This window comes from Ambystoma mexicanum, chromosome 5p (genome assembly GCF_040938575.1).
Source record: "Ambystoma mexicanum isolate Mex_15411 chromosome 5p, UKY_AmexF1_1, whole genome shotgun sequence".
Classification (NCBI taxonomy): domain Eukaryota; kingdom Metazoa; phylum Chordata; class Amphibia; order Caudata; family Ambystomatidae; genus Ambystoma; species Ambystoma mexicanum.
The window spans coordinates 1,223,910,669-1,223,932,426 of record NC_090930.1 but is presented as its reverse complement, the minus strand read 5'-3'; positions in this window follow the sequence as shown (position 1 = coordinate 1,223,932,426).

Here is a 21,758-nt window from a genome sequence, read left to right as displayed (position 1 = left end):
AAGTGTATGAAGGCGCGTCGAGACAGGGAGGATCCGACAAGGGCAGATAGACGTAAGTCCCACTATGGCAGCCTTGCATCACATAGCGCAGGGGAAGGGGATTGAATCAAAAAACACATGTACATGGCAGACCCTAAATGGAATCATCTGTCCATGCATCCATTCATCATTCCCTCATCCCGCAATGAAAACGCATGAACATTCACTCACATAATATGTGAAACTTCCATCGCGTCTGTGCGTAATGCAGTCTGCAAAAACCACTGTGCTCCTGGCCGGATCTGTAGTGTCGTGAAGCTAGATGGACTTGGGAACGTCCTGCCTTATCGTCCACTACGCTATTGCGCATCCCATTCAATTCATGTCATTCATTGCTTGCTCGTTATGGGCCCTGTCCCAAGGACATTCAACAATAGAACGTTACATTTCCAGGCAGACCTGTGGGCGTCTCCTCACCGCTACTTCGCAACCAAAAATCCTGGCCTTCGAATTCCTCACTTGCAACATTACGTCGAAAAGGCTTCTGTGAACGCTTGCATTCACAATTACATCAATGTAGTGCGGCTGTGTGTCATAATGCTAACTGGCTGCAATCACAAATGGGACGCCACGCCCGTCGGTGAAGTACGATACTGTGCTGCATGAGGGTCGGCCATCGATCGAGCCCTACATACCACTGACTCTTCACAGGTATGTAAGCGGCTGCAATCATAGCATGTGTAACAATGGGAGCATAGCATGAAAATCAGTCAAAGTACATCACACTGCCATCGGGATTTGATACATGATTCCAATCCCAAGATGCCATGCGGCCAAATGCAGCCTTACGTGCGGGACGTGCTCGGCCAGAAGGGATTGCATCTGCCACAGATTCATTCAATCAGCACAGGTGGAGGCCATACAGGCCGACAGCACATATATAGCAGACCCAAACCCCTCCCACAACCACTCCCACTCCAAAATGCTACCGGCAGGACTAGCGATGTTGGGCCTGGGGCACCAGATAGCACTGCAAGTGCTACAACTACAAGAAGACGACGAACAACAACAGGTACAACAACCGGGCGCACAGGGGAGACGGAGGAGAAGGAGGAGGAGGAGGGCAAGGCAGGGTCAGCAAGGCCCACAAGCACTGCCACTACCACCACGCAGGCGGCCCGCAATCCCACGCCTCCGAGCTGATCCGTTCAACCTCACTGCTGAGCAGATCCACACCCTCTACCGTTTGGACCGGGACACCATAATCGCCATTGTGGACATGACACATGCTGACCTCGTGAGCATGATAGATAGCCCAACCGCCATCCCACCCCTACTGAAGGTGGTGTCTGTACTCCACTTCCTGGCCACAGGCACCTACCAGCACACAGTGGGACAGTTGCATGGCATTTCACAGCCACTGTTCTCACGGACACTCTCCCAAGTGCACGATGCCCTCCTGAAGCACGCCGACGACCACATCACACTACCACGCACGTACCAGGAGATTACCAACGCAAAGGTGGGATTCCATGCACTTGGCGGCATCCCGGGTTGCATTGGTGCCATCGACTGCACCCATGTTGAATTGGTTGTCCCACATGCCATGGAGGTCCAGTACCGCAACCGGAAACAATTTCATTCAATCAATGTGCAAATGGTGTGTGACTCCAACAAGATCTTTACGCATTGTTGTGCCAGATTTCCAGGATCTACCCATGATTCTATGGTCCTGAGGAACACAAGAATACCACGCTACATGGAGCGACACGCAGGGCACAGATCCTGGCTACTCGGTGAGTCTCATTCCATGCATGACATCGTGGCCCATTTGATGCGTCAATGACCTTGCAGGAGGGGGGGGGGGGCTACTTAGCACTATCATTCCACTGACACCCTTTATTCGTCCCATACAGGTGATGCCGGGTATCCACTGAAGAGATGGCTCCTTACACCAATCCGGAACCCACAGAACCAGCATGAGGAGGACTACAACCATGCCCACTCACGTAGCCGTGTGGTCATTGAACAGGCATTCGGCCTACTGAAGGCTCGTTTCCGCAGCCTCAGCAGGTCTGGCGGGGCACTCATGTACAGCCATGAGAGGGTTTCTAAGATGGTCATGGCATGTGTCATGCTGCACAACATGTGCATACGTAGGAATGTGCCCATGCCCCCTGACGCTGTACTGCATGCACCTGAAGATGATGATGATGAGGGTGGGGATGTGGAGGCACCCCAGGGAGTCCATGAGGCACAGGATGCACGTGCAATCCGACAGAGCATCATAGATGCATGCTTCTAGCAACCACGCATGGTGCCTATTACACGGAAAGGGGACCTGTGGCACTGTGTGTGTGTAGTACAGGCACATAGTGGACTGTACGCCTATGAAGGCCTCGTACGCAAATATCAATGTCCACACATGTCATTGGATGATAATGAAGTGCTGTATTGTTAATGTGATTTGATTCATACACCCTATGGACCCGCCACCCAGTGAAGCCCAACACACCCCCTCCACCCTACTTCCTCCCCCCCCAACACCAGTGTCCAGATATGCATGCTGCCCGTGGGTAGACGCTATTGCAAGCCCCCTCTACGGGTATCAGGGGCACCCCTGCCCGTGGAGCGCAGGTTCCTGCCAGATCTGCGTTGGGGGCTGCCCTGGACGGAACTTGCCACGGATGACGTCTCTGCCTGCTCGCGTCCATGCATGTCTCTGAGGGTTTGTGAGAGCTCCGAGAGCACACGGCGCACAGCAGCAAGTTCAGCACAAACGTCTTTGGACGTCGCATGCAGTTCCCCCCTCAGGCTCTCGGTGCTTTTCTCCATTTGTGCTCTCAGGCTCTCGGTGCTTCTCTCCATTTCTCCCCTGAGGCTCTCACTACTTTTCTCTATTTGTGCCCTGAGTGTCTCGGTGGATGTTTCCATGGCTGCCCTTGAACCCCCGCATTCATTTGCATGGTCCTTGAGTAGCGTGGACGCTTCCTGCTGTTGCTCGATCAGCAGGTCGAGGGACTGTTGCCTCTGCTGGGCCATGGACATTTGCGGTGGTGTGACAGGGGGGCTGCTCAACACATGTTGCCTTGGCACAGGACTTGTGGGGGTTGGCCAGTCGTCGTCTTCAGGGTGCCCCTGCGTGGTTTCGTCATGGTGTAGGGGATGGAACATGCAGGGGGATTGGGAAAGGTCATGGATGGTACCTACGTCGCCAGCACTGTTTTCCGTGTCGGAGCATGCTGGCATGACAGCTGTGTCACCTATGGTGCTGCTACCACCAGAGGCAGTGCCATCAGATACGTTCTTTGGGGGGACCTGTGGTGCTGGGGTTGTGGACTTGCTGGCTGCTGGGGTGCCTGTTGCAGTCCCCTCCAGTGTGCTGGCACTTGATTCCTGCTGCTGCCGTGTCTTGATCCTTGCACCTGAGGTGGAGGCTCTTGGGACGTTGGTCCTGGCCCTCTTTGCAGGCGTGCTGGTAGGGGTGTCCTGCAGCTCGTCGTTGGTATCGGACCCTGTGGTGGAGTAAAGAGGGGCGAGCGTTAGTTATGGGTCTGTCGGATTTGGAATGGCAACGTATCAAATGCATTGGGGTGGTACATGAGGCTGATATGGGACTGGGCCTTGGAGGTGGTCTCATTTTCGTGTGGATTGAGGATGCATTCATTTGGCTGCCTGCAGTTAGGGGGTGCATGCTGCACATGTAGGGGTTGTTTATGGCATCTTGATTCATTTGTTTATTCATTCTGACTTTTAGAGGGCGCTGTCAGGGCAAAGTATGTATTGCACTATGGGGTCACATGGTACTGCACATGTTCGTGGTTTGTGGATTTCGCATTGTTTCTCTTGGCAAACCTACCTGATTCTCCGGATGTCGGCACTCCTTTCTCCATCCCTCCGACTCCCTCTATGCTCTCCATTCCTATGGTGGAGGCGCAGATCTCCTCCCAGGGGGTCAACTTGATGGGCGACTCTGATCCCCCCCCGGTAGCTGTGGCGATGTTCCTGTTCGCAGAAAGTATGCTGCGTACGCGGATCCGCAGGTCGTCCCACCGCTTGCGACATTGCTGTGGCGTGCGGGGTGTTGTCCCCACCGCACTTACGCGCTGTGCCACAAGGGCCCATATGGCCTTCTTGTTGGCAAGGGCCGTCCTGGTCATTTGACTGGAGAAGACGACGGCGGCATTTTCCTGCAGGGTCTCGGTCAGCACGGTCAGTTCCTCTCGGGAGAAGTGGACCTGCCGCTTGCGATCACACGCTTTCTTGGCTACCTTTCCCATATTTATTTTTTTAACTGGGGTTGCTAACGGGTTGGGATGTGTGTCAGGGTCGGATTTTTAATGGTTGTGTTGGGATTCGGATTTTATAGTTGTGCGGCGTGCTGTTTCCCGTTCCGGCCACATGCTTTTACTTCCGTTTCCGTATATTTACGGTGCCCGTAATTTGCGGTGCCCGCTCATTACGGTGCCCGCTCATTACGGTGACCGCTAAGATGGGTGGCGGTATTGCACCTGGTGCAGCGTACGGCGGCGGTAAGGGCCGTTTTGGGGTCATTTCCGCCATCGCAGCCTTTCGGATTCCGCCATGGCGTAATGCTCGTGCCCGATGGGTCGTAATTAGCCGCACTTTGCTCCTTCGTGCAATGGCGGAAACGCTATTTACGCTGTTGCGGTCCGGTCAGTCAATTTCCGCCAGGGTCGTAATGAGGGCCAATGTCTTTTTCTTCCTAGGTACGTGGAAGTCTGATATGTGGCAAGGCGGAATCTGTGTTTCGCCAGTAAGTATGGGCGTTTTTGGAGTGCCTTGATGTGGTGAGTAGGCGCTATGTGCTGCGCTTAAGGTGCCTTGCCTTTGCTAACCTGTTATCTTTTCCTCTCCACAGGTCGCGGTACTCGGTCGGAGTATGGAATTTCCGTAGTGATGCTGATTGAGGAGCGGCTGGCGAGGTAAGCCTTTCGGCACAGTTTGTTAATTGTACAATGTCTAATGCCTTGTTTCTTCTCTTTTACAAGTCTGTCGATCCGAAGGAGCGCTGGTTCCAGGATGATGGTCGGGAGAGCTGCGGACCGCTGGCGATGAAGTTCAGGTAAGCTGCTGCCTTTTCTCACAATGTCTTCTCCTTTCCTTTGCAGGTGCTGTTCTTCCGAGGTTCGTGGCTGAAGCTGAACACGGTGAGCGTTACGTTGCAGAAATGCAAACTAACGCAAAGCGTGTCAGTCTATTCGGGTGTGGTTTAAATAGCTTCGAGAAAGAAGTCCAGGTAAAATAGTCCCCATGGTACCATACCCAAAAACACTACACTGCAAGGCTGGTTTCAAGGAGCCAGGTTATCGGGATGCTCCACATGACAGGCATTAATGAAAAGTAGTTCCCAAGCACAAGTCCATATTCAAACATGAGCCTGGTGCCAAAGGCACAAGGACTGGCCCCAAGAAGGCCAATTTCTTGGGTTTAGTGGGGAATGGAATCAAGACTCTCCCTTGGCTCATAGGTTGGCCAGGGGGTCTTCAGAGTGTGGGTCGTGACAGCACTCGCCCCCAAGGCCCCTCTCAAGCTATTCCTTCTTTCCGGCCCAGGCTTAGTTGGGAAGTTTCGATGGTAGCTTTTGATCAGACACGGTGCATGAACATTTTCACAGGGTTCCCAGGATCTGTATTGGGGTCCAAAACATTTCCAATCTATTAGATAGTATAGTCTTCCCCTTGAGTACTTAGAATCCACTATGCCTTTAACTTCGAATTCAAGTTCTTCGTCGACAAGAATGGGTTTCGGAGCAGCTTCAATCCGTGTACCAGGTTGCATTGGTTTTAAAAGGGACACATGAAATACCGGATGGATGCGTAGATTGGATGGTAAATCTAACTTGACGGCCACTGGACTGATAATCGTCTTGATGGTGTGGGGTCCCAAATACCTGGGTTGAAAGGTCCGGGTTCCTTTGATTGGTATAAACTTGGTGGTTAGCCAAACCTTGTCTCCCACTTGATAATCAGGGGCCTTCGTCCTATGTTTCTCGGCAAATTGTTTTTGCTTGGCTTTGGCGTGAATCAGATGTTCTCTGGCCTTTTTGAAAGCCTGAGTGATGCTGGTGTGAAGGGTTTTAACCGCAGGCATTTCCAAATTGGTTGGGAGATCCAATTCTGAGGTACGCGGATGTCTACCATATAAGGTATAAAAAGGTGTTTGCCCAGTACTGGAATGTAAGGAGTTGTTATATGCGTAATCAGCTATCCATAGTAAGTTGTTCCAGTCTCTCAGCTCGTGATGCAACATACACCGTAGCTATTGCTCAAGGGTCTCGTTGGCCCTTCGTTCTAACCGTCCGTTTGGGGGTGATGGCTAGTGGATAACCGGACGTCAATTTGCACCATTGCACAACACTTTCTCCAAAAGTTGGAAAAGAACTGACTACCTCGATCAGAGACCAGGACTGATGGGAATCCATGTAATTTAACAATATTGTCCAGAAATACCTTGGCTAGAGTGGATGCATCTGGAAGGCCTTTGCGTGGAATAAAGTGGGCCATCTTCGAGAATAGGTCTACGACTACAAGAATGGTGTTAAACCCTTGACTGGTAGGCAGATCTGTGATGAAGTTGAGGGAAAGGGTGTGCCAATGGAGCTGGAGGAATGTTCAAAGGTCTCAAAAGACCAGATGGTTTGTGTTTTTGCGTTTTTTTCTTTTGCTCCGACTCCACAAGATTGAATGTATTGGATTATATCTCTCCGCCAGGTAGGCCACCAAAAGTTCTGTTTAACCTTGGATAAGGTCTTGATGATTCCAGAGTGCCCTTCGATTAGGGAATTGTGGTAACCTGAAATGACTTGCTGTTGTAGGTTCCTGGTGGGTATGTATAGGTGGCCCTTAAAAAGGGGTACGTGGTCTTGGATGAAATATTGTTCTCCTTGCACTTGCCACGGAAGGAGGGTATCTGGATTCATGATTTGTTGAATTTCCTTTTTCAGTTCCAGGTGTGTTAAGGCTGTAGTCAGGCCTAAGAGTTTATCTTCAGGTATGATGGGGACTGGATCTGGGGCTGTAAAAACCAGGTCATCTGTTCCAGTACGATAAAGTGCGTCAGCTTTTCCATTCTTGACGCCTGGTCGAAAAGTTATGACAAAATCGTATTCAGCGAAGAAGAGAGCCCATCGCAGCTGGCGTCAAGATTGGGCCTTTGCTGTTTTAAGATACTGCAGGTTTCGGTGGTCGGTAATAACTGTAATGGTGTGTCTGGCTCCCAGAAGGTAGTGTCGCCAGGCTTTGAAGGCGGATTTGATTTCTAAGAGTTCTTTGTCAGTGATGGTGTAGTTCATTTCTGGAGGTGAAAACTTCTTTGACCAGAAGGCCACTGGATGTAGCTGGCCAGTTTTGAGATCTCTTTGTGAGAGGACATCTCCCATTGCTATACTGGAAGCGTCTGTCTCTACGATATATGGGAGGTCTGGACGTGGATGTCGTAAGATCGGTGCTGAGGTGAATCTTTTCTTTAGTTCCTTAAAGGCTTTTTCTGCGTCTTCGGTCCAGGTGAATTTCTTGTTATTTTTTTGTAACAACACGGTGATTGGGTGTATGATTTGGGAGAAGTCTGGTATGAACCGACGATAAAAGTTTGCAAAGCCTAACATACTTTGTACTCCCTTTATTGACGTCGGTGATGGCCATTTCAGAATGGCGTCGACCTTGTGCAGGTCCATCCTGTTGCCTCTGGGAGTAAGGATGAATCCTAGGAACTCCACTTCGGTTACATGAAAAAAGCATGTTTCCAGCTTGGCAAATAAACGATGTTCATGGAGCTTGGCGAGGACTGAACGGACGTGCTTGATATGATCTTGTTTAGAAGTTGAGTACACCAGGATATCATCTATGTACACTAGGGTGCAGACATCAATTAACTCTCTCAGGACGTCATTCATGAAGTATTGGAATGCTGCCGGTGCGTTGCATAACCCAAAGGCATGACATGATATTCGAATAACCCATATTTAGTACGGAAAGCGGTTTTCCATTTGTCGTCGCTTCTGACCCGAACCAGGTGATACGCTCCCCGAAGATCCAATGTGGTGTAAATGTGAGCGTCCTTGACCTGGTCCAGCATTTCCGGAATAAGTGGCAAAGGGTAACGGTTCTTCACAGTGATCTGGTTTAATGCGTGGTAATCAATTCAGGTCCTTAAGTCCCCTTATTTTTTCGCCACAAAGAACAAAGGACTGGCTGCCGGGGACTTCGATGGACGGATGAATCCGTTTGCGAGGTACTGGTCTAGATAGGACTTCAGATGAAGATTTTCAGGTTCAGTCAGAGCATAGATTCTCCCACAGGGGACTTGGTCACCAGGAACAAGGTCAATTTGCCAGTCGTTCGCCTGTGGGGCGGCAGGTATTGGCTTGGTCCTTCTGGAAGACATCCTGGAAATCGCGGTATTCCCCAGGTAAGGTACTGGTTACACCTAAGATAGATGTCGTGGTTCCCGGAGTCGTAGAATTACTGAAAGCAGTCTTCTGTTCTTGGTAGTAACAGGCTGGAGAGCAGTCACTAGGGAAGGTTAATTTCCTGGCTCGCCAGTTAATCAAAGGATTATGAGCAACTAACCATAGCATCCCTAGTATAAGCCGAAATTGAGGTGCCTTGATGAGGTCGAACGAAATGAGTTCCCTTTGCCTGTCCTGGCACAGCATTGTTATCTCAGCTGGGCATTGGGTTACGGGTCCGGAAGCGATTTCAGTCCCATCCACTGTAGTCACCTTATCTGTAATCGGCTTGGAACATAAGGGAAGTCCCATCTCTGCAGCCAGATCTTGATCAATATAATCCCTGACTGCCCCACTGTCGATGTAAGCTTCTATGGCATGCATTCTGGATGACTGTTGGTTATTGATCAAGATCACTGGTATTGCAAAGTGTGAGGTCGGTGGCTCCTTTCCCTCACTCGCCAAACTGACCTCTACGTTTGCCAAGCTGGGTAGTTTTCCGATTGATATTCTTTCTCTTGGTCTTTTTCCATGACCCCAACAACCTTCCTAGGGGGTTTCACCGGGCAGTCCTTCAGGAAGTGCCCAGATTTTCCACAATAGAAACACAGTTGTTGTTGCCTTCTTTTATCTCGCTCTTGTTTTGTTAATGGGGGTCGCACTCCTCCAAGTTGCATGGGCTCAGCAGGGTTTTCTTGTGCCTGAGTTACATTGTCTCTAGACCGAACATACACCGCCTGTGGATCCCTTTTGGAGCGATCTGCTTTTCGGTCTTGCTGCCGGTGGTCTAATTGTACAACCACATTTATGAACTCCGAACAGTCTCGAGGAGCGTCCACTACTTGAGCTAGAACATCTTTTAATTTGCCTCGTAAACCCCGATGAAACAACATGGTTCTTTTGTTTTCAGGCCACCTAGCTTCAGCGACCAATCTGTTGAAAGTAGCAATGTACATTAACAGGTCCTGATTTCCCTGTCAGAGGGAAAGGAGTTCATTGGCCACTGCTTGTTCTCGGGTATGACGAGCAAAAAGTTTCTACATTTCCCTCTTAAATCCCCCAAAGTCATGTAACAAAGGATCATCATGTGTCACCAATGGAACTGACCAGTCTGCTGCGCTACCGCTCTGGTATGACAAGACAAAGGCAACCCGAGCCTGGTCGTTTGGAAATGCTCCAGGCCTGCAAAGAAAGTGAAGGCGGCATTGATTCATGAATGTGGCGTATTTCCGTGGATCACCTGTAAATCGCTCCGGTGGGGCCAAAGGAACTGTTCCTGGTAGCATGACTTGCATCGGAGTAGAAGAAGTGGATGGCAGGGTAGGATTCTGCATCGTTGGGTTGCTTCCCGGTAGGGGGATCTGGCCCTCTTGTGATTGCAAGTATTGTCTGCTAATGTCTTCAGTGCGCTCCTTAGTCACTTTTCAATCTCTTCAGAGAGCATTGGTCTACTGACGGGCAGAATGAACCGCGGCGCGCAGATCTCCTATTAGTTGGGCCAATTGGTCTAATTCTGAGGTTTCCATGGCGCCCAGGTGGATTTAGTTTTGGAGGCTTTGCGTTCTGTTAAGCTCACCTGGTTCCACGGGGGCGCCACCCAGCAGTTGGGGTTCAGATGTACCTCCTTGCGATGTCCAGATGCGACCAGCGGAAGAGTTCTGCCTTGTTTTAGATGTTGGCGGGTTATCTGTCCTGCTGTCTTGGCAGGGGCACGTTGTGCTTGGTGGGCAATGGCGATTAAGTTGCTTCACTGATGCCGGCCCGACTTGAGTCTTTCAGGTAGGTCTTATTGCTGTGAATATTGCTGTTCTTGCATGCCTTTTAAACAATGGGCCTCATTAGGACCCTGGCGGAGAGGGTTTTACGCCAGCGTAGTGCATGGCGTACCTCTCCGCCATACTACGAGTTCCCGTAGCGCCATGGCGGCCTTTTCCGCCTGGTTTTACCAGGCGGAGAAAACCATGGCGCTACGGGACCTCGTTGTTAATTACGCCACCGTATTTTACGGTGGCGTAATTAACTCCTTCCCCACTCCCATTATACCCTATGGGGCAAAAATGGGAATGGGGAAGGGCAGAATGGGGATTGGGGATTTACCGCCCCGCCAAGGTCGGAATGGGGCGGTAAATCCGCCAACCCCCATGGCGCTATCGGCGGCTTTCCGCCATGCTTCGCGGTGCATTTAGCACCGCGAAATCCGCCTGGGTCCTAATGAGGCCCAATGTATTTTTCTTCCTAGGTACGCTGAAGTCCAATATGTGGCAAGGCGGAATCTGTGTTTCGCCGGTAAGTATGGGTGTTTTTGGAGCGCCTTGATGCAGTGAGTAGGCGCTATGCGCTGCGCTTAAGATGCCTTGCCTTTGCTAACCTGTTATCTTTTCCTCTCCACAGGTCGCGGTACTCAGCCGCAGTATGGAATTTCCGTAGTGATGCTGATTGAGGAGCGGCTGGCGAGGTAAGCCTTTCGGCACAGTTCGTTAATTGTACAATGTCTAATGCCTTGTTTCTTCTCTTTTACAGGTCTTTCGATCCGAAGGAGCGCTGGTTCCAGGATGATGGTCGGGAGAGCTGCGGACCGCTGGCGATGAAGTTCAGGTAAGCTGCTGCCTTTTCTCACAATGTCTTCTCCTTTCCTTTGCAGGTGCTGTTCTTCCGAGGTTCGTGGCTAAAGCTGAACACGGTGAGCATTACGTTGCAGAAATGCAAATAACGCGAAGCGTGTCAGTCTATTCGGGTGTGGTTTAAATAGCTTCAAGAAAGAAGTCCAGGTAAAATAGTCCCCATGGTACCACACCCATAAACACTACACTGCAAGCCTGGTTTCAAGGAGCCAGGTTATGAGGGTGCCTCCACATGACTGGCATTAATGAAAAGTAGTTCCCAAGCATAAGTCCATATTCAAACATGAGCCTGGTGCCAAAGGCGCAAGGACTGGCCCCAAGAAGGCCTAGGCTGCAATTTCTTGGGTTTAGTGGGGACTGGAATCAAGACTCTCCCTGGCCCATAGGTTGGCCAGGGGGTCTTCAGAGTGTGTGTCATGACAGCCATGGACTTTAGCACAATACTGGAAAGTGGCTAGAATCTTTGGTTGTACCTATATATTCTAACATATAAATGGGGCACTATCCATGGACTTTGACCGTGAGCAGATTTTACATATTTAGGCCATGTTCATTGTATATTTTAAAATAATACAATGCAATAAGAGATGGCCTTTGTCAGTGCCCACTGTGTATTATACAACGCTAACCAGCCAGTAGCTATGGCCTTTGGCCATGCACACTGTATATTATGCTACCCAGCCACTAGCCATGGTCTACAACACAATACTAGCCAGTGACCACAGCCTTTGGTTGTGTCAACTGTATATTGGAACATATTAATGGGTGCTAGCTATGGCCTTAAGCCATGCCACTAACTATAGCTTTCAACGTTGCCCACTGTATATTTTAAAACAGTGATGGGCTAGTAGGCATGGCTTTTTACCATGCACATTGATATTTTCGAACACTAACTGACCACTAGCTATGGCCTTTGATGCTGGCCAGTGACCCCCGCCTTTGTCATGGCGAAGTCCACAGCCTAAATTGTTTTAAGGTAATCAAAATTTTCCTCAGCTAACTTGATGCTATGTCTAATTCAATTATTGTTGTAATCAGTTATACACAATGCAATTAGTGTTGTCACCAGTGATGGCATCAGAGATGTGATTTGTAATGTCATCAGTGTTTTCACACAACATGTAATTAGTGATGTCATCAGTGATGTGATCTTTGATGTCATCATTGTAGTCAAAGGCTGAGCAACAGGGGCCTCAAAATTAAGGTGGCTTTAGCTGCATTTCAGAGGTTTTGTTGCATTAGGTTCTCACCTTAATGTTGCTGCAACACATTTTTTTCCTTGAATTTCAAGGGCTTTGTTATTCCATTCATAATTGACACCAATAACACAGACAAGTGGGCTAATAAAAATGATGTATCATGTCTACAAAGAAAAATTAAAGACATTGTGCAACTACATTCCCCCCGAAATTACCTGTTCATAACAAACTTTGTTTCATATGTGCTTAACTTTTTAAAGTGTTTGCAGTTATATGTAACGTTAATGAATAGAAAGTTATTAAGGTGTTACCATAACTGTGTACAAAGGCTACACTCAATATATCTTAAATTAAATCTTTACAAGACTAACGACCATATTTATTTTGAGAAAAAGCTAAAATTACAAAAAATAACAAAGTACAAAACACAAGACAAAGGACAAAGGTATAGAAAATAAAAAGGTTAAAAAAGGGATAAATCAAGGTACTGCTTTTAAAAATTTCTGTAGGCTTAGAAAGAAGTTTAACCACCAAGAGACAAAAAACAAAGACAGAAAACAGTAACAATGTGCTTGGGAGAGGGATACAACCGCTGTTACTTGATTTAGAGAACCAGAAGGTGCTTTCCATACATGCGGGTACGCCTAAACGCTATTAAGTGTTTGCTGCAGGTGGTGCTGACCTCTGTCTAAGCAAGGAATGGGACCCATGCATTTTTCTTTTGTGATGTTTTGTGTTGTTTGTGTGATTTCTGATAGTTATCATCAACGTCATTCCAGTGGACTTGCTGTAGATGATTAATCATGTAAAAAAGGTTGCAGGTGCCCCTCTCTTGAAAGAACACGTCATGATAACCTGTTCAGTGGTTATTAACCACTTTGAGAGTTTGCAGCCATCTGCTTTTTGCTCACTGTACCTTTCACAGATGGGAAATATCCATTTGCATATCAGTCTTTGTCCCGCCCAAATAGGAAGTCCAGCACTGAAATGCTATGGCAATTCCCCTCTGAACAAGAGTACCAACAGCAACCCCATACACGTGTTTCAGCCTTGTTGGGCATCATCAGTGAGGTGAAGTTGAGCCTCTCTAAGCACAGTGAGCAGGGAGTCCACATCTGGTTGCCCCCAGGTAACCTAGGGTGACCAACCGCAAGTTCCTTCAAAGAATTCAAGAAAGGTAGCAGGCGCCCCTCTCTCGGAAGAACAAGGCATGATAACCTGTTCAGTGGTTGTTAACAACATTGTGAGTTTGCAGTTTTTTTTTTTGCAAAATGCCAAAGTGTCTTCTACTAAATAAACACACTATGAGTACCCCAGCATGAAGTGGATGAACTCTTCCGGCAGATGCATTGCATCAGAAAGAAAAGATTCTGGGAAGGCCGTTCGCTCATCCAGATGGTACTGCTGGAGATATGAGCAGCACATCTGTAGACACCTCATAAAAAGTCTCTGGTCTGAGCCTCGCTAGCATTTCTCATAACTCTTCAATTAGAGTGTTGCAATGCTACTGGTGCATGAGGACTCTGGCTGTTGCTAGCAGCACCTTTAATGGGTGGAGGTTGATTATACACAACCACCGCTCAAAGCTACACTGGAAATATGAACCTTTAACAGCGTTTCCATTTCCTCACGTCCTGGTGCCACCGAGATATTATGGCAGGAGGCGGAAATGTTACATCCCAATTACAAAGATACTATCAGAAGGAAAGTGGAACCAGACACTCTCATTCATCCCTGTTCATCAGAATGGTAGCCACCAACGCAAATAGCTTTAGTTTGTTAACTCATCATCAAACATACACAAGCCTGGTACAGTCATACTGCCATTGCATAAATAATTGTGCTCTAATAGAAACGTAAATGTGTTTTTCACATTTCCAATATCTATACGCTGTTGTCAAATGTGGCCACTGGCTAGTATGGGGTTGAAGACCATGGCTAGTGGCTTGTTAGTGTACATGATATACAGTGGGCACGGCCGAAAGCTATAGCTAATGTCTAGTTAGTGTTGTAAAATACACAGTGGGCACGGTCGAAGGCCATCGCTTATTGCATTTTATTATTTTAAAGCAAACAGTCAACATGGCCAAAAGATGTACAAACTGCTCAAGGTCAAAAGCCATGCTAGTGGCCCAATGATACGTTAGAAAATGTTGTGGGCACAGCCAAAGATTGTGGCCACTGGCCAGTATTCTGTTACAGTCCATGGCTAGTGCCTGATCACTGTATATTATATACAGTGGACACAGTTGAAAGCTGTATCCACTGGTAAAGACCAACATCTATGGTTCATAGCCTGTTAGTATTTTAAAACATTCAGTGCAATGTTAGACATATTCAAATATCCAACTGGTAACAAAAATAGAAAATAACAAAAATGACAACTCTAAAACACAATGCCACAAAAATTGAAGCTGCCTCACTGAACCTCACTAGCATTTCAAATAACTTTTTGAATTGAGAGTTCCAATGCTGCAGATATTTTTTTAAAATTTAAAGCATGGCCTATACTCTGCGCAGAGGGATCTACTGTAAAAAATCATCACTACTGCTGCTTTTCCTGCAACCAAATAAACACAATATTACTACTCCAGTTTAATGAGCCACACTCCTCAGAGCAATACTTCCAAAGCCAAGGGGTCATTCCTGAGTCAGATAATGTGCCAAGGTCTTTATCAAAGCCATCACATTGGTCGGACCTGTAACTATGAACATGCTAAATATTCACCTTAACTCCATGGAAGAACCAATTCACAGCTGCCACTATTTCTGCATCAAGTAGCAGTAGAGTAACAATAACATTTCTATGTTCATAATCACAGTTTGTACTACTAATGCCATTCCTATATTCTTTATGAATATATATTTTAAAATAAAACAAATCACACGTGTCTGCTTCTTTGGAGTCAAGGCCGGTACCACAGGCGTGGGAGCCTCCTCTGTTCCACCTTATCAACACAGGGTGGCCCTGCATACTGTTGACATTTGAAGCATAACACCCATGTGCACTGTATATTTTAAAACACTAACAGGTTTCTAATCATAGATTTTGGTCTTTACCAGTGGCTTCACCACAATACTGGCCACTGGTCACAACCTTTGGCAGTGACCACTATATAATGTAACATATATATGGGTTACTTGTCATGGCCTTTGACCTTGAGCAGTTTGTACATATTTTGGCCATGTCCACTGTAATTTTTAAAATAATAAAATGCAATAGGCGATGTCTGTCGGCTGTACCCACTGTATATTATGTCCATTAACCAGCCACTAACTAAGGTCTTCAACAGATTACTAGCCAGTGGCCTCATCCTTTGGCTGTGCCAACTATGTATTGTAACATATTAATGGGCACTAGCAACATCCTTTAGCCAAGGCAACTGAGTACAGCTTTCAACATTGGCCACTGTATATTTTAAAACAGTGATAGGCCACTACGCATGTCTTTTAACCATGGGCATTGGTATTTTTTAAATACTACCCAACCACTACCTTTGGCCCGTGGTGTTGGCCAGTGACCCCAGCCTATGTTATGGCCAAGTACACAGCCTAACCTTTTATTAAGGTAATCAAACATTTCATGAGCTAACTTATAAATGATGTTATGTCCAATTCAATTATTGATGTAATCAGTAATATTCAAAGTAATTAGTGTTTGTCACCAGTGATGGCATCAGTGATGTGATTTGTTATGTCATCAGTGTTCCCATACAACATGTAATTAGTGATTTCATTAGTGATGTCATCTGTGATGTCATCATTTGGTCAAAGGCTGCAAGACAGGTGGCGCAAAGTTAAGGTGGCTTTAGCTGAATTTCAGAGGTTTTTTGCATTAAGTTTTTCCCTTAACGTACCTGCAACTGAAATGTGTTCCTTGAATATGTATGCATATACAGGGCCTGCAGTAGCGGCCCTGCAGTTATGGTTAAGTTGCTCAACTCATTCGCCCCCCACCTGGACAAATCCTCAACAAACTTTGTAAAAAAAAAAGTATCCGGGCCCCTTGGAATGAATGCATGGTTTTGCCAATGGGGGGAAAATGTGTAGGTGTGCCCCAACATTTGTGGAAACCCTCATAGATGCAATGGAAAATATAATTTGCTCACACCTACAGCGCAACCCACTTGATGGATTTTCTTCAAATTTGGACCAGGAGCAGCGGCTTGGTCCCGAAAGTGGGCTTTTGTAAATGTGGTATAAATCCTTCAAGTATTTTTTTATTTTTGTTAAGCACCCAAACAGTAGGTACAATAAAAATGTGTGATATCTGGGTCTGGTCACGGACTCACTTCTCTGTCCGTGCCCGCTGATTGGATGGTGAAAAGCATGAGGTGCGGCATTTATTTTTAAACAGTCACTGTGTTGGATCTGTGGATAGCCACCGGTGTCCACGGATAGCACAATGGGGAAACTCTGAAAAACATATATGGGGTTATTTGGTTGTCAAAAGAGGGGCTGGAGCAGGTGGATGGTGGAATAAAGATGATATGGATCTGTTTTTCTAGGTGAAAAAAGTTGACGCAGGTGCCGCCCATTCCACAGAAACTGTGGTAGTTCGCTGACAGCGCTGAGAACAATTTGGAAAACACATTTTGGATTATTTGATGACTGAAAGTGGGCGTGGAAAGTGTAGGGGAGTGGAATGAACATAATATGGAACAGTTCTCCTAGCTGAAAAAGGGGTGTGCAGGTGTGGCTGAGTCTGCGGTCACCTCTTACTGTCTGTGGATATTATATGGATGGCGGGGGGTTCTGGGTGAATTTTGTTTTTGGAAAGTGTATTGTATTTACTTGTTTTCAGGTTGAAATATATTGTGGTGGTGGTGGCCACTGGAAACACATAGTATAATAATATGTGTACAGTAATTATTTGTATGCAAGGGGAGTATACAGTATTTGTAACATGGTGGAATTAAATAATTAAGTGTATATATTATTTATGATTGTAATACAATTGAGGCCAGTGCCCCTGAATGTCTTGTCCACTTTTTCATACAGTGAACAATTGTATCCTTATTAAATGGTTACATGGACCAGGCAATGGACTGGCTCATCTGTTTCATCTGTTTTCCTGATTAACGGCCCTTCCCAGATACAACTGGGCTGTTTGTACTCTACCACCTCACTGTGTACCTGCGTATCCTTGTGGCAATTACATATATATTTACTCCCTCTGGCAAACCTGATCTCTTTCTTCTTTTCTCATTTCTAGTGTTATGGCAATGACACACAGCTTTACTTAAACTTCCCTGAACTAATGTGTTGTCCTCATTTTTATCCCTGATTTTCTGACCGCCATTGAGGCATTGTGTGTGGCTAACAATATCTGTCTCAATGCCAGTAAGTGAGAAAACTTTCTTATTATGACACCTTACAATTCTGTGAGTCCAAGAACCTTGAGGTTATCTTTAAATCTTTTCTCTCTTTGTTAGTCCTTACATTTTGGAGCTTCTAAAGAAAGCCCATGGTTTGAGCTTACCTCCATTCAGGCATTTTACTGTTCCTTACCTTCCCCCAGAAGCTCATTGTCTGTAGAGCCCTGGTAATGTGTATATGGACTACTACAACAGCATCTTCCTTAGCCTCCCATCTGTTGTCTATACCCGGTTAATCTAATCTAGTATAGGGCTGCAAGACTTATCCTTGGCCTGAAGCCCAGGGATGGTATCCTGCAACCTGAACATATTTACATTGGGTCCTGCTTATTGCAAAGACTATAATATGCCCAACTTTGTTTCCCTAAATACTGCACTGCTACAGCTCTCCGCTGCTGTAACTCAAATACACTGCTTATAAAATGCTTTTTTCAGCAGAGAGCAAGAGGCACGTCTCTGTTTTTGGCCGGTGACTCTATTTAGAACAGCTGTCCCCTGCTCCTTTTATACTTGAGCTGGACTTCCCTAAGTTCTGAAAACCGGTCAAAACTGTGCATGTGTGTTCCTGTTTTAATTCATCCTTTCCTTGCTAACTCACAACACTTCCGCTGACACTGTTGACTTGGTCCATCATAAACCTCACAGGCTCCAGGCCCTATATCAAGTCGACACTAGTATATCCCTCGTCCCTTCAGCAAAGCCCTTGCGTGTGTACCGCCTGGTGGCTGTGTACCACACCCTTGGGACTCCTTTGATCCAGCAGGTAGTTAGTGGCCTGTCACTTTGGCATGTCTCAGTCCTCCTCCCGAGTCATCATTAATGTCTACCTAAATGGCATCTAATACAATATAGGTAACAGAAAACACCATTCCCTAAAGACGGTCTATTGCAAGACCTAACTAACTCCACTCTCCAGGGAAAAAGACATTAACCATATATTCAATCAGCAAACTCTTATTTTCTCTTCAAACGTAATGACACATTGCTTTTTTCAAAACACAATGTATACAGACAATATATTTGGTATAAAATATACACTTTATATGTATTAATTCATTTAGTGTACAATAGAAAATGTAATACAAATTCATAAAAATACATTTTTTCATTTTCCTTTTTCAATAATTCGAAACCCTATAGCCAGGTAAGAGATAAAGGACACTCTCTAACCACACATGTACATTAGACAAAACACCATTAAACAAATGACTTCATACACAACCGAGCCAACACTCAAAATTCCAAAAAACAGGTCTATTTGTTGTGTTTACATCAAACACAACATGTTTCTGTCAAAAAGACCCTTTGGGTCAGACATTCATCAGGGGATATATTATTCCAGTTTATATTCCAGTGTCCACACACTTGAATCCTGGTGAGGGTTCTTCTTTTCAAAAACACTAATCTTAAAAAACATTAAACAAATTAACTGAGTCACCACATTTAGATTTTATAATAGATTAATCCATACATCAATAGTCGGGGTATGCCTTAATGAAGAAAACAGCCAAATATGTGTTAATAAGCATATTAGCAAAAACAATTCTGCTCACAATACCTGCTAAAAATCGCATTTCAAGATCCCATTCAATTGGGGATAAACTTTTCAGACTACTTCTCATTTGGACTCTATCAATTCTTGTGAACCCTTTAAATGGGTTCAAGATAGATATACTGCACAAACACAAGACATATTGTATTGAGGTAGAATACAACCAAATCACAATAGTTCCACTATGTTTATAATGACTTCAAACCCTACCTTCACACACATGACATTCCATGTGTAGTAGATTGACAGTGCCTGCAACAATGTGTCTCCACAAGATCAAGCCTTCCTTTTTGTTATTTCCTTCGCTTCGCTTTCTCCAAAGCCTACAAACCAAACAGTCAAAGAGATTTCAACAATGTCTGTTGTTCTCTAGCATGGAACAGCAGAGTATTAATCTAGGACAGATTTTGAAGGAACTTTTGGGTTGATATCACTTAGAACCCCCGCGACTTGATTAAATGCAAAAATTTGCACTGTCGCATTGGTGTGCCATAGAACGGAGACTTCGAGTTCCTCAATACCGTTTGTTTAATTAGGAAACCAGGCTGCTGTGGTCACACCTTATTACTGCGCCAGAAAAAAAAATTATGCTGGAGACTAAGTCCAATTGCTGTTGTGTGATAAGAAAGTTTAATTGATCTGCCCTATGGATTACACATGTTTCAGCAAGGTGCCTTTCTCAAATCAGGGCTTATCTAATTATGACCCATCATAAGTGAAAATAATAAATGCACCATCCAATCCCCATGTACCAAACCACATCGTAAAAATCAAGGTAAAACGGAATATCCAGAAAAGAAAGTTAAGTAATTCAATCAAACATTATTGAGAAGAAAACAAAAGCAAACTACATTTTTTAAACATATGCATTTCCATTTCAGTTTCCCATTCAGAGAGAGAGAGGGTAGGGGATAAGGGATGGATGTTTAGCTTTGGAAAAGTCAAAAGGAAAAAAGGAAAACACATTAGAAATGACTAATTGGTGAGTGATTGTGATTGAACAAACTCGTGCTAAATGTGCTGTAATGTGAGAAAAGATTTCTTACCCAACTTTATTTCTCTTGATCATTACTGGAAGTGTAATAACGGGGATCAATCCCAACTGTGAGGTAAGAGCGTGGGAGAGAAAGGAAAGAAGGTGGCGGTTTGTGAACACTTCTATGCACATTGTCAGCTAAAGTTGCAAAAAGGCGCTTTTACTTTTAATGCAGGTTGCATCATGTTAAAAGGCTTGTGCTGCCCTTGGTTCCATTTTAATAGAAATTAAGACTAATTTGCTAATATTTGCGGTTGTACATTAAAAGCCACAAATGGCGTATGTGCTGTCAGTTGATTTAAATAGCTTAGACCCGATTTTTACATCACATGTGGCAATAGCTGTAACTGATTCAACAAGTGCTACTCTTTGTATTAATATTAATGTTTGCGGTTGTACATTGAAAGCCACAAATGGCATGTGTGCTGTCAATTGATTTAAATAGCTTAGACCCGATTTTTACATTACATGTGGCAATAACTATAGCTGATTCAACAAGTGCTGCTCTTTTTAATAATTCGACTATGTGCTGGAATTAAGCGCATCCTGATGCGATTGATCCTGAGAGCGGGTGGGCTGTCAAGGACCCCAGGGCTTACCTGCAAATATCATTGCCGCGTCCCGCGTTCAAGCAAAGTGTTGCTGTGGTTCCTGCTTGTTGCCATGTAATGAGGGGATGACTCGGCAACTAAGTCCCTTTTTTGTGTCATTGCCGACTGTCTGTTTGTCTACAGGTTTAGAGTCGGCCATGTTGTAATGTACTTTGTGATAACCTCTTCATGGGAGGCAGGAACTGAGTGCTAATCACAGCGTTCTATTCCTTAGCTCTGTGGGAATCTTATGTTGCCATTTAATATTTGATTCATACAGGAGTATTGAAGCTCGAAATGTGACAAGATCCCACAGACACTGTATGGATCAGGTAAATGCTTTATTTGCTGGACCCCACAAGAGCAGGCTCCTTCCTTCAGCCATAAAAGCTCAACCGCCACTGTGGAATGTTGACTGCTGAACCAGCCTCAACACTCCACAGTGCACATATCCTCTTCCCTTACATATCAAAATTAGCATCCTATAGAAAAACAATTATTCGGAAAAACATGAACTTTGTTAGTAAAACAGATCATAACGTATCCTTGGAAAACAAACAAAAAAAACCCCAAAAAAATCGTTTGTAACACATTACAACTCATGACAAGCTTGTACACACCGAAGCACCAAAAAAATGTTATAGCAAGTATAATTCTTAACACACATAGTCCTTAAACCTTATGGGGGGGCCACACCTCCTGGGCGCATGACCCCTTTCTTGTGCCACGACTGGTTGCAGCTCGGAAGCATTCCAACCATCCACATTCACATCTGCGCACGACTGGCCTGCACTGAGAGCACCTGTCGAGTCTGGAAGCGGAACAATCTCTTCCTGTTCCAAGCCACACTCTTTTGAAACCACAGGCTCATAATGCAACACTGCTTCCTGACACTCTGGATTATAGTCCATATTGGATCCACCCGCACGTTTG